The sequence below is a fragment of the Numida meleagris genome, chromosome 1, assembly GCF_002078875.1.
Source record: "Numida meleagris isolate 19003 breed g44 Domestic line chromosome 1, NumMel1.0, whole genome shotgun sequence".
NCBI lineage: Eukaryota > Metazoa > Chordata > Aves > Galliformes > Numididae > Numida > Numida meleagris.
This window is the reverse complement of record NC_034409.1, coordinates 174,047,990-174,062,099: the sequence shown is the minus strand read 5'-3', so window position 1 is coordinate 174,062,099 and position 14,110 is coordinate 174,047,990. Positions and strand designations below refer to the sequence as shown.

At 46.8% G+C, this 14,110-nt stretch overlaps 1 long non-coding RNA gene across 2 annotated transcripts in view; it reads left to right on the top strand.

The window, feature by feature from the left end:
- The window catches only part of LOC110388984, a 31,909-nt gene that overhangs the window by 7,193 nt on the left and 10,606 nt on the right, over positions 1 to 14,110 (top strand). For both annotated transcript variants that reach the window (XR_002433031.1, XR_002433032.1), the window contains exon 2: positions 8,054 to 8,201. This is a non-coding gene — a long non-coding RNA (uncharacterized LOC110388984). The remainder of the gene's footprint in view (positions 1 to 8,053; positions 8,202 to 14,110) is intronic.

Here is a 14,110-nt window from a genome sequence, read left to right as displayed (position 1 = left end):
GCCTTTGTAAACATTGTAGAGGAATGCTGTGTTATAACAGTAAAATTTACTTTTACAGTTATTTGTGTGGGTAATGAAAAACTATACTTTGTGAGCTTGAAATATAATTGACACTCTAAAAGGTAAGTGGCTTCTTCTAATTGTGTCTAAAAACAGACATAAGTTAAGCAAATTGATTTTTATAGACTAACTATAATAAATGTCTAAGTAAGTATATATATTTCCTTCCATTATTTTTATACATATTAACTACAGACTCTTTGGAACATTTTCATTTTAATGATGATACCAGGCTGAGTGGTGCAGCTGAGACTCTCGAGGGAAGGGATGCCATCCAGAGGGACCTGGACAGGCTTGAGAGGTGGGCCCATGCCAACTTCAGGAAGTTCAGCAAGGCCAAGTGCAAGGTCCTGCACCTGGGTCAGGGCAATCCCAAGCACAGATACAGATTAGGCAGAGAATGGCTTGAGAGAAGCTCTGTGGAGAAGGATTTCGAGGTGTCAGCTGATGAAAGACTCAACGTGAGCTGGCAGTGTACACTTGCAGCCCAGAAGGCCAAACCATATCCTGGGCTGCATCGAGAGAAGTGTGACCAGCAGGGCGAGGGAGGTGATTCTGCCCCTCTACTCTGCTCTTGTGAGACCCCACCCGGAGTACTGCACCCAGTTCTGGGGTCCCCAACACAAGAATAGCATCGAACTGTTGGAGTGGGTCCAGAGGAGAGCCACGAAGATCATCAGTGGGCTGGAACATCTCTCCTACAGGGACAGGCTGAGAGAGCTGGGAATCTATAGCCTGGAGAAGAGAAGGCTCCAAGGAGACCTTATAGTGGCCTTCCAGTACCTGAAGGGGGCCTACAAGAAAGCTGGGGAGGGACTTTTTATAAGGGCACGTAGTGGCAGAATGAGGAAAAATGGCCTTAAACTGGAAGAGGGTAGATTTAGATTAGATATTAGGAAGGAACTCTTTACTGTGAGGGTAGTAAGACCCTGGAACAAGTTGCCCAGTGAAGTTGTGGATACCTCCTCCCTGAAGGCATTCAAGGCCAGGCAGGATGGGGCTTTGAGCAACCTGGTCTAAAGGGAGGTATTCCTACAAATAGCAGGGGATTGGAACTAGATGATCTAAGGTCCCTTCCAACCCAAACCTGTGACTGATATGATTCTGTGATTTTATGAAAATGGAGTTTTTGGACAACTGTTGCATTGCTTTGAAGCCAAAGGCTTTGTGGTGGGATCTTAGCTCAAGAGGAGGGAGTGGCAGGTCCAGGTTTTCTCTGCATCTACTTCACATCACTCTGGAACGCAGTTTTCCACATTCCCATGAAGTCCTCACTCACCATCTGTCAACTTCTTACAAGACAGATGGAAAAACATGGAATTTTTCCAAATTTGGATATTTTCAATGAAATTCAGTTACCAGCTTTTCATTGGTGGTAGAGATGTTTTTGCACAGTGGACAAAGATACTGATGTTTTCTTTGCCTTTTTAAAATGAGTTTGTCAAATTACAGACATATGTGCGTTTATAAGGAAGTACCCCGAGGTGCTTTGTACCTTCATTGCCCACTCCAGGCTGGGTTTTCTGGTCACACTGCATTTCACAAAATGCACAAATGACTGATTTTGATAAGCCGTGCCTCAGCAGGTGAGCTGATCCCAATGAGTGTTCAGACTGGCATGTCCTGCTTGAAACAGGCTTTGTTTGTATGCAGCTCACTGAGGCAAGATGGGCAGAGGATCCTGCAAACAGAAGACATCCTTTCAGCAACAGTGAAAAACTGTTCAGTTTTAAATGGAGTTTTTCCACAAAAACAGGTTAAGTGGGAAAAAAATTGGACAAGCTCTAAGTAGTAAGCACTCCCCAAATTTGCCAAGAAAACGAGCAGAACAATACTATTTATTTACCATATAAGCCCTTACCTTTGTTGCAATCTATATGGGTTGGAGATGACTCCTTTCCACTGAGCAAGTCCTCGGTGGTGTTAGCTGAGTCTCTAAAATTGCACGTCATTTGCATAATCACTGCCATCCCAGTAACTACTTGATAACTCTGCGGGCAGAGGTAGTTCTGCTGAATGCATAAAAGAGGAATTACAGGAGCTGCTTTTCCTCCCCTCTTGGCTCCTGTTGATATGGAAAGGTCCTGTTATCTGGGGCAGGCACGTAGGGATGCGCACTTGGACAAAGGGTTATGGGCCATGTTCATTATATGCAAATTTGCGGGAGCATTAATCTGCTATGCATTAACATAATATCAATCGATGCATCAGGGTAATTCTCGTCTGATCTAAAACATCCCCCGTGTAAGCAAAACAGTTTAGCCACGCAGAGAAATGATGAGCTAATTCATTCTGGATCTAACCATATCTAAATCAGCAAACATGAATCAGAGCTGAATGTGACCTGATTATATTTGTAGAAACCACTGCCTTACAGGCAGTTTGTTCATTTAAATAACCAAATTAAACACGATAGTCCTAAGTGCATCTTACTTAACTTGATTATTTAAATGAGCAGCCATCTGCTGCAAGTGACACAAACGAAACTTTTCTTTAAATATTTCTTCCTTTCCTTTTTAACATCAGAACTACTTTACATCCTCAGACTATTTCATGTTACGTCTCTGCTGGAGTACCTTTATATAGGGATTGGGGACAGAAGTTAATAGAAATTGTGGTATAAATACAAGCTGAACTCAATGTCTCTAATAGTTGGTACTAATCAGCTAAAGAGAGTACATTAGCGTCCCTATTTATACAATCATTTTAGCCACAGTGGAATCCATTTGTTACTAGAGGAATACAGCTGAACTCTATTGGGATTAAAGGGCAAGGAAGGATATGATCAAAAAGCTGAGCAAAAGCCTTAGCTAGCTGAAAAAATCCCATTCTCTATTTGAGGTCATGGTCCTAATTTTATTAAATGTATTTTTGTCTTTTTGAGTAAGGAATGCTTTTTACTACTCTTCGTAAAATAGAGAATGCCTTTGGGGTTACGCCGGTCTGGTTCTGAAGGTGCGTGTGTAGAGCTACGCACGGGGACCGTCCTCCTGCTGACTTTGAAGGGATAAAAAGCTGGGGAAAAGTTATGTATGCAGCAGAGTGCTGAGGAACTGGGACTGCAGATGTGCTCATTGTTGAGTATCTGTGTGTTGTATTGCTTGGAGCTTTAGGTAATTATAGTTATAAGGCTTGTTCTGCAGCAAAATTAGTAAGAGAAAATCATGTCCAATTGGTAATGTGCTCTGCAGTATCTGGAGAAAGAGACCCTCAGTTTTGAGACTGGTGTTATATATGCACGAGTAGAATGACCAGAAGTTGTTCCTCCTCTCCTGAGGGTTCAAGCGTGTGGAGCTTGACCTAATTTTGAGCTATTAGAAAGATCAACATGTGTCTACCCTGACAACTGAGTCTATAAGGCATTCCCAATGTCGACATGCCCTGAAGTCTTGCCCTCTTTGCCATGTGGTTCTGGCAATCCCATGCATATGGTAGTGCTGTGGTTGTTGCACCTCGTGTGCCTGAGCGTTGGCAGCTGGATGCGGTGCTGGTCCAGCAGCATATAGCTGCACATGGTATAACAGTTTCTGACCGGTCCAGCTGCGCAGGTGGTGCACCCACCTGTAGCAGCTTGTGTGGAGTTACTGGAAGTAACAGACGTATCTGCATTAATGCTACAAGTGTAAGGTGGAGGAGGAGAGTGGTTAAAAAAATTCTTTATCCTTTGTGTCATTTCAGAACTGTGAATTGGTCAGCTGAGGGTGACCATGTGTGTTGGCAAGGTGACTCAGTGAGGAGAATGGCATGGAGCTGTGTCAGGAGAGGGACAGGTGGGGATTAGGGAAGGGGTCTGCACCAGAGGGCGGTGGGCATGGAACAGGTTGTCCAGGGCAGTGGGTATGGCCCTAAGCTGCAGGAGTTCAGGGAGAGTTTGGACAACACTCAGACATAGGGGTTGGATTTGGGTGGTGCTGTGTGGAGCCAGGGGTTGGACTCCATGGTCCTTGTGGGTCCCTTCCAACTTGGGTACTCTGTGATTCTGTGTTTCTAACTTTTATGAGCTTCAGAAGATATCCGTTCTCTTTTGAATATATTTTTCCAATAGCAATCAAAAATCCAATATGGCAGGAAAATAACATGACAAGTTGTCTTGGTCCACAGTTATTCTGACTGTTTCAATTTGATTTCAATGCAAATGGAAGAATGGGATATCTTTTAATATGTTAAAATAACCTTCCTTCCTCCCTAGCCTGCACATACATGCACCACTAGTGCTGCTAGTTGTAGTAATTAGCTCAGTGTGCTAATGAGAGTTTCCAGGGAAAGCGCTGACAGGATTAATTAATGGGTGAATTTCACTTTAATAAATGTATAGGCAATTTTCTAAATGCAGATGGCACGGTCCACCCTGAGAGGGGCTCAGCCCAGAGCTACTTAATACAGTAAGTGTCTGGGGAAAGTGGTTAATTTGTAAAATGCTTCATGATACTGATTAGAAGAGAAATAATGCTTATGTTTGCTTCCCAATGAATTATTCATTTCTCAGCAACTTGACAATGCGGTGTCCTTTTCTGTGTTTGCTGCTCCCAGTTCTGTCCATTGAGTCATGAGGCAGGAACAAACGTGGTGTCATTAGAGCAGCTTCAGCCATTCTTGTCCTGTGAGGTGTTCCAGGCCACCAGGTTTGTTGTGTTGTAACAGGGAATGACAGCAACAGAACCCTCACTTTGTTGGTGACACAGGCTAAGGAACATAGAATCATAGAATATCCCACATTGGAAGGGACCCACAAGGATCACCAAGTCCAACACCTGTCTCCACACAGAATCAGCCAAAAATCAAACCCTGTGTCTGAGAGCTCTGTTCAAATGCTCCCTAAACTCTGCCAGCTTGGGGCTGTGCCCGCTGCCCTGGGCAGCCTGTTCCATGCCCACCACCCTCTAGTGCAGAACCTTTTCCTGATATCCATGATTGAGGGCTATAAGATTTTTAGAAGGGATAGGCAAGGTAGGAGGGGTGGGAGAGATGCCTTCTCTGTTAAAAAGTGGATAGACTGTGCTGATTTCCCTCTGAGAAACAGTCAGGAACAGATTTAGAGCCTGTGGGGTAAGATTAGAGATGGGACTAATAAAGGACGGCTGGTGGCCTGGGTCTGCTACAGCCACCTAATCAAGGGGAGCCTGTTGACAAGGTCTTCTTGCTTCAGCTGCAAGAGGCATTATGCTTGCAGGCTCTCGTCCTGATGGGGGATTTCAGCCACCCAGATATCTGCTGGGAAAGCCACAAGGGATCCAGGAGACTGCTGGAGTCCATTGACAATAACTTTCTGGTCCAATTATTGGACAGACTGACCAGAGGTGAAGTGTTGCTGGACCTGGTGCTCACCAGTGCGGAGGAGATCGTTAAAGATCAGAGACAGCCTGGGCTGCAGCGACCATGCCCTGGTTGAGTTCATGATCTTGAGGAATGTGGGTCTGGCAAAGAGTGGAGTCAGGACCCTGAACTTCAGGAGAGTGAACTTCAGGCTGTTTAAGGAATTGTTGGACAAGATCTCCTGGGAGGCTGTCCTTAGGGACAAAGGAACAGAACAGAGTTGGTAGTACTTTAAGGATGCCTTTCTGGGAGTGCTGGAGCTCTCCATCTCCCAGAATAAGAAATCAGGAAGATGAGGCAGGAAACTAGCAAGGCTGAGAAAGGATCTGCTGGCCAGACTGAGGGGTAAAAAGGAAAAGCATAAGCAATGAAAGTGGGGATGTGTGGCCTGGGAAGGATATAGGGATGCTGTCTGGACATGTAGAGATGGGATCAGGAAAACCAAGGCATAGATGGAATTGAACGTGGCAAGAGATGTGAAAAACAACAAGGGATTCTTTAGATACATTGGGCAGAAGAGACAGGAGAAGGTGAGTGTAAACTCTTCAATAAGCGAAAATGGAGAGCTGGCCTCCTCAGACATGGAGAAGGCTGAGGTAATTAATGAGTTCTTTGCTTCAGTTTCATGTCCAGTCAGGCTCTAGTGTCTCCAAAATTCTAACCAGAGGCCGGGGGAGCAAAATCCCTCCCAATGTAAGAGTGGAGCAAGTCTGAATCCACCTCATGAGGCTCAATGCATACAAGTTTATGGGGCCAGACCACATGAATCCCGCGGCCCCAAGGGAACTGGCTGATGTAGTTGCCGAGCCACTCTCCATCATATTCGAAAAATCGTGGCTGTCAGGTGAGGTCCCCGGTGACTGGAAAAAGGGAAACATCACTCCCATATTCAAGAAAGGGAGAAAGAAAGACCCAGGGAACTACAGGCCAGTGAGCCTCGTGTCTGTGCCTGGGAAGATCATGGAGCAGATCCTCATGGAAGGGATGTTAAGGCACATGTGGGATGAGGAGGTGATACGAGACAGCCAGCACGGATGGCTTCACCAAGGGAATATTGTCCTTGATCAATCTGGTGGCCTTCTGTGATGACGTACAGGCATCGATGGACAAAGGAAGGGCAACTAATGTCATCTGCCTGGAGTTGTGCAAGGCCTTTGACATGGTCCCCCACCACATCCTTATTTCTAAATTGGAGATGAAGGCTGAACTATTTGGTGGATAAAGAATTGGTTGGATGGTCATAGCCAGAGGGTTGTTGTCAATGACTCTATGTCCAAGTGGAGGCTGGTCATAAGTGGTGTCCCTCAGCAGTCCATCTTGGGACAGATGCTTTTCAAAATCTTTATCAATGACATAGAGAGTGTGATTGAGCGTACCCTCAGCAAGTTTGCTGATGACACCAAGATGAGTGGTGCAGTTGACACAATAGAAGGGAGGGATGCTATCCAGAGGGACCAGGATACGCTCAAAAAGTGGGCACATGAGAACATTAATGAGGTTTAACAAGTCCAAGTGCAAGGTGTGGCAGTTGGGTTGAGGCAATCCCAGCTATGAGTACGAGTCTGGAGAAAGAATTCATTGAGAGCAGCTCTGTGGAGAAGGACTTGTGGGTCCTGATAGAAGAAAAGTTGAACATGAGCAGTGTGCTCTTGCAGCTCAGAAGGCCAACTTTATCCTGCATCAAAAAAGGGGTGGCCAGCAGGGAGAGGGAGGGGATTGTCCTCTACTCTGTCCTTGTGAGGCCCCATCTGGAGCACTGTGTCTGAGCCTGGGGTGTCCAGAGGAGGGCCACAAACATGATCAGAGGGCTGGAGCACCTCTCCTGTGAAGAAAGGCTGAGGGAGCTGGGCTTGTTTAGCTTGGAGAAGAGAAGGCTCCAGGGAGCCCTCATTGCAGCCTTCCAGTACTTGAAGGGAGCTTACAAGCAGGAGGGAGACTGACATTTTACACAGTCTGATAGTGGTGGGACAATGGGGAATGACTTTAAACTAAAAGGGAAAAATTAGGTTAGGTGTTAGGAAGAAATTTTTTACTCAGTGCTGGTACAGGCTGCCCAGAGAGGTTGTGGGTGCCCCATCCCTGGAGGTACTCCAGGCTGGTTGGGGCTCTAGGCAGCCTGATTTGGCAGGTGATGTCCCTGCCTATGGCAGGGAGCTGGAACTCAGTGGGCTTTAAGGTCCCTTCCAACCTAAGCCATTCTATTATTCAATGGTATCTCACCTGACCCTCCCCCTCCCATGCATTACAACATTGGGTTGCTAGCACCAGTCCTACCTTGCGTATAGGATCCAAGCAGCACAGCTGGGCTGGAGGAGGGCTGTGCTGTGCCGTGCTGTGCCACTGACTCCAGGTGCAGTCAAGGTCTTGCAGTGCTGGAAAAGAGAAAGGTGAACTGTTATTCTCTTCATTAGACATCATAACGTGATGGTTAAACTCAAAGCATTCATATATGATGCATAAGAACTAGCAAACATCAGCAGGGCCCAGGCTCCTCCATAAATGGGGTATTGAATAACTTTTTTCCCATGCTAGATTTCCAATCTTAATAGATTGGGATGGGGAAAAAAGGTGTTGTTACCTGTGTGATCCCAGAAGACTTCAGGATTTTGCAATTCAGTTTCCTTCTGACAGAGTGATGCGTAGATTACCTTTTGACCATGCCTTTCTCATTTACATGCAGGTGCTGCTCTTCGAGCAGAGGTGTTGATGTGCACACACACTTCCGTTCCCAAAAGCTCAAGCCATCCACCAGCACCAGGTACCGGTTATGTGGGAGCCATCAGCTCCAGCCAGGACCTGAAGGCAGAGACTAGGGCTTGGCAGCTGTGGTAGGTGATGGCATGTCAGTGGGGCTTGGGACAGTCCTGGGAGAGACTGGCACTTGGCAATGACTAAAGAAGCACCTGCTATGAACAGAGCAGGTGGGGCCACTATTTCTTGGTCCTTCTGCTCTAGGAATTGTGTTTGTCTGCACGTTTGTATTTATACATCAATTCCTGTTTGTATACATGTGCTTAAACACAAATTTCCATTGTTTCCATTGGATGCATTTCTATATTTCCAATGTGACCTGAAGCTGGAGGTTGCATTGCCACTTTTATTTTTATCCTGACTTTTTATGTGATTGGTATCTAATCTCTGTTACAAACCATCTGTGCCTTTACATCTCATATTTTCTGATAATGATTTCTACAGTTTAAGGAAAGAAGTTCTTTTTTTATTTCTTTTAAAACTCGTGCCCACTGAATTATTCTTTGAGAATCAGCAGATAACCATTCTTTTTTGTTGTTGTTTTCTAAATGCTATTCACAATTTAACAGATCGCTGTCTCATTCCCCCTCAGTCATTCTTTTTGCAAACTTCATTGTCCTCATTTTGGCAGTCACTTCACTCAACAAGTCATTCCATTACTGTCCTCCCAGTCATTACTGTCCTTCTCTCATTGTTTGTGAGTTCTAGCACATGCTTTTAAGACCAGAGACCAGAACTGTGTACAGGATTCAGGGTTTGAGTATATCTATAATATGGCATAATGGTGTTTTCTGTTTTGCTCTCTGTTTTTTTCCTAATAATTCCTGACACTCTATTTACCTTCTTGACCACCACAGAGTAATGAGCTGGCATTTCAGAGGGCTATTCAAAGATCTCTCCCCTAGTGATAATAGCTAATTTAGAGCCCATCGCTGAGCATGCACAGTTAGGATTGCTTCCTCCATGCACATTACTTAGCATTTACCAATGCTGAATTTCGTCTTCCATTTCATTGTCAAAGACACTCTGCAGCCTAAAATCCTCCTGCAGCCCTGCAGAGCCAGTTGTCATTGTTACTCCCTGACAATTTTGCAACTTCTGCAAACTTTTTTCCCCTCACCATTCACCCCCTGTCCAAATCACTTATGAAAATGTTGGCCAGCACAGCTCCCCAGTGGTCATCTCCTTCATTGTGAAAAAGTGCCTCATCTTTTCCAGCCTTCCTTTCATATCTTTTAACCTCTTTGGGTTAGTTATTAATCCTCAAAGGAGGTTTTTTATGACCGCTCCATTTCTTCCGTTTTGAGGGCCCTGAGCAAGGGATTTTTAGAAAACTGAAGAAATAATGGCACAAAGCTCCTTGTGCATGGAGGACAAGGTGCTTTTGAGGTCCTATTCACCTCACTATAAGCATACCAAAACCTGCAGGTAAGATGTAAGCAAAGGCAAGATGAAGTATGTGAGGCGACCCTTTGGGTTAAAAGCACCCACGGAATGGGGGTGTTGTACAGGCAGCCAGGGCTGGGGAATCTTAGTCCAGGAGATCTTCAACCCCTGGCTGGAGAAACCCAATCCTACTGCTCCTGGTTTGGGTAGAGCTTTGGATTAGGTGGACTTGTGCCTCAGAAGTCCCATATGATTCCAGTTTTTCTACGCTCCTAAGTTTTAAGCATATATGAGGGATGTACACATTAGTACGGGGTGTTAGAGGCTTGCCAGAGTTCAAATGTGACTTTTGATTTATGAATGGGGTCTGGTTTTGGTTTTCAGCAAACAAAAGAGGGAAAGTTGTGCCTGCGTTCAGTGGGAACCATGGGCTGGGTTGCAAGCAGCTCAACTGCCTCTGTTTGTTCATAGTACAGCTTTTGTATCTATTCCAGGCAGTTCCCATTCCATCACAGTAAAATCTTTTAAATTGTAAATCATGCTTTCCAGAAGTTGGTAAAAAGTCCCAGACCCCCACCCACAGCTGCTGCAGTCCTGGATACTTCACTTGTTGCGTTCTGCTGTAAATATCCCAACCAAACACCACTCCAGTTGGTGCAACCGTCCGTGATGGTCCCTGTCTGCAATCCAAAACCATGACTTTAAGCAGCACCTGAGTATAAAACCATTTCACGTCCCTAATTTTGGATAGCAAATTATCTTTGTCCCAGACAAACCTGGTATTAATAGTCATTTATGACCACAAATTATTGCAATTAGAGAAAGTTCGCTATTAATGGGCTGTAAGAAAGGTGAACCGCCATTTAATTCAAGCTGCCATTTCATGATTTAGTCATGACTTGCCTGTGTCCTTCAGGCCGGCGGGAAAGGTGAGCCTGGAGCTGTGCTGCCTGGAGAACTCAGCTTCCTCCTGGGAGGAGCGGGGCTTGCGGGGGCCGCTGCTCACCCTGGTGCACCTGGCGGGAGGAGGTGATTGATTCCTCGTCTGGAAGGGCACAGCAATGTGAGCAGACAGGACAGAGCTCTCTGGCTGTCCATGCGCCCTTGGTGCAAGGCCCTGAGCCAGGCTGTGCTCACTCCATCCTGCTGTCTGGTCAAAGGCTGGGAGATGGAAATAGAGCTGTGTTCTTCATGTTCCTCGGGTAACCAAAGCGATCTCTTTTAGAATCTCATTTGCAGCTTCTATTTTTTTTTTATTTATAAAGCTTAGTTTACTTGAAGGCAAAGGGCTGCCATGTCACAAAAGGGTTTGAATGCCATTGTTATCTCTTTGGCCTTCACTGCAGAGGAAAGCGCATACATCGCTTACTGCACACTGGTATCAAAAGAAACACAAGTCCTTAAAGAAGTCATCTTCCATCATTAGAAGCTCAACAGGAACGGCACTAATTAAGCTGAGAAGTTGGGGTAGGGCAGTGTTGCAGTTTTGTTGTGTGGCTCCCGAGTTCACACAGACCACAGTGGCCCTGACTTGCCCGGCTCAGTGGGTCCCCGTCCCACGCAGCCTCAGGAGCTGCGTCCCCCCTCTTCCAGCACATGCTATGTCATGGTGCTCATTGAAATATGCAGGAACCATATCTGTGCTGCAAATTGCTACTGAAAATCTGATCTGGTCTAAAAATAAATACTTTGCAGGTGTTTTAGAGGCAAAACCAAATGCCGTGACCTGATTGTGGTGTGGCTGCTCCGGAGCCAGGACGTGTCACAGCACCAGGCAGATGAAATAGAGTGCTGCAGGAGCGAGGGGATGCATTCTGTTCTGCACCCAGCCGTGTTTGGAGGCAGCTCTCTATCAGTCACCACTCCATCTCCTTGCCCTGCCCTTCCCTTCCCACCCACCACGCTGCCACCTGTGCTGCACTGGCACCACAGCTTTGTGCTGTGAGGAGCCAGGGAGCTGCTACAGCTGAAAAATGACTTTGCACAGAGGTGGGTGAACTTTCCTCCAAGCACAGCAGTCCTGGTTGCCATATGTTGCACAAATGAGGGCTGGCAGAAGGGAACAGAAGCAAACACTGGAGGTGGGGTTGGGAGGAAATGCAGATTGACAGTTTGGTTACTGGCAATGGAGAAATGCACGTGATATATAAAAAAATATATCTGGAATGTTTATAGTGTGAGAACCGGGCTCTGTGCTGTCCCTGTCTGCTGTGCCCTACCAGACTCCTCCTCCAAACAGCGGGGTCATAGAAGCATTTGAGTTGGAAGGGACTCTCTTTAAGGCCATCTAGTCCAACCCCCTGCAATGATCAGGGACACCTACAGCTCCATCAGGTGCTCAGAGCCCCACCCATGACCTTGAGTGTCTCCAGGGATGGGAGGCTCTCTCCCACCACTCTCTGGGCAGCCTGTGCCAGTGCCTCACCACTCTTATTGTGAAAAAAAAAAGAGCACATCCTGCCCTGGGCTCACTGGGTAATGCCCCACATGCAGGCAGGCACTGTGAGCAGTGAATGCTCAGGCTCAGACATCACAGAGGCATCCTAATGCATTTGCATTAACACCTTTCCCTAGGCTCTTCAGCTAAAAGCAATTTCTGTGATGCACAGGACAGAGCCAGCGTTGCTTAGCAGCTCTCTGTGTCAGCTGTCTGTGTGTATCTGTGCATTTATACCTTTCCTCTCCTCACTCTGGACCAAATTAAGGCGATGGTCCTGCCATAACTGTGAGCCAAGGCACACACATGGCTCATCACCATGCTAAGTTGGTGCCCCATGCCTGCCTCCAAGCCTTGGTGAGGTGACCGTCCTCTGTCATCTTGCCCCAGAGATTCCTGGATCAAATAATTTTCTGTTTTAATGTGGTTTGTTGGGAGCAGGCTGTAAATCACAGTGGTTGTAAGCATTGTGCCCATATCTCTCAAGCCAGGAGCACCTGGCAGTACCCACGGGGCTGGCTCAGTGGGCACTTCTTGGGAATGGAGGGGACTGACAGATCACGTGGGAAGGGGGGACAGGAGTGGTGCCCACACAGCCCACAGCAGGGAGAAGGGAAAACAGCTGCAGATCCCTGTAACAAACCTGCAGTGTTCCAGGCAGACTGCCCATCTATCTCCAGCTATTGTATTCTGTCCATTTGGAACGGGCTGCCCAGGGAAGAGGTGGAGTCATTGTCCCTGGAGTTGTTTAAGAAATGTGGAGATGTGGCACTGAGGGATGTGATTAGTGGGCATGGTGGTGCTGGTCTGACGGTTGGACTGGATGATCTTAGAGGTCTTTGTCCATTCAAGTCTTCCCGGGCCAATGAATGTGCTCAGGCGCTAGAGCCAAGGACACTGCTGCAAAAAGATGTGGCTCCTGTTACATTCAGTGCAAAATCAAGGTGTGTAAGCAAAAGCTGGATTTCATCTGGAGTCTCTTTATTCTGTAATTAATTACTAAATGGATTGCCAGATTTGATATTCTGTCATGAATGTCTAATTAATGAAAAAGCAAACTCTGCTTCATAAAATCTCTGACTGATAGTACTAATAAAACGTCATAAATGCAATGGATGTAGTGATAATGCTTTTGGAGACTAATTGCCTTTCATCATCATTAGCACAGAACTGATTGGCAGCCACCTGCGATACCACTGTGCCATGATGGCTGGGATGGGGCTGGCCAGGGGAGGAGGAAGGATGTGGGGTGTGGGACGAGGGCTGAGGGATGTGGGATGCTCATGTTTGATGTTTGTTACTGCCTGTCTCTGGAGGTGGGAGCCCAAAGGGATGTGCCATGCCCTGTACTGGAGTAGGCAGGAGGGGCTTGTCCCCATGCCCAGGCCCTGGCATTGATCCCCACCAGGTCCCCATGCACAGCCTCTCCTGGGAGATCCCCCAGTGTGGGGCTCTGAAGAGGTGTGGAAAGGATGTATGAGCACACAAATTATGCCATTATGTGGCTGGCACAGCATGCCAGAGCAGCGGATGGAAGCTTGGCAGCTGGGGATGCACTCAGCGCCATCGGGAGAAGGCAAATGGGAACCTGGGGATGGCAGCGAGCACCCCTTCCTCCTCCTGCCCTCTATGGGAGACGGCCAAGGGACAGCTTCAGACATCGTGTCCGCTCAGCACCGTGGCGTGCCTTTGCTGGCCCTGAGTCACCTAGCGCGGAGGAAGGCTGGGCAGGACGCCACTCTCCGCAGAGTAGATGTTTCCCAGATGTCATTTCCCCGCTGCTCCAGACGTGAGTCCCCAGGGCCCCTCCACAGCCCCCACCTGCTCCGTTACATCCGCCTGGTCACTGAACCCCTCCCTCCCTGGGCTGCAGGTAGAGCCTTCTCCTTGCCTCTATTTATCGGCTGGATTCGTATTCCTTTAAACTCCGACAACAAAACTCAAGGCAGTGCTGCTATTGTTGCCTCTAAAATGTTTACTCCTGGCTCTCTTTAGGACCTAAAAGGCTGAAAACTGCATCCTAATTGCCCAATTAGTCCTAATGCTGCGTAGTGTTGACTGTTTAGTTACCATATATTGTGTACAGAACTAATTGTGGTGAAAGTAAATGAATGTGAAGGAAACAAACAAGCTACTAGAAAATAATTACTTGGAGTGTTTCTT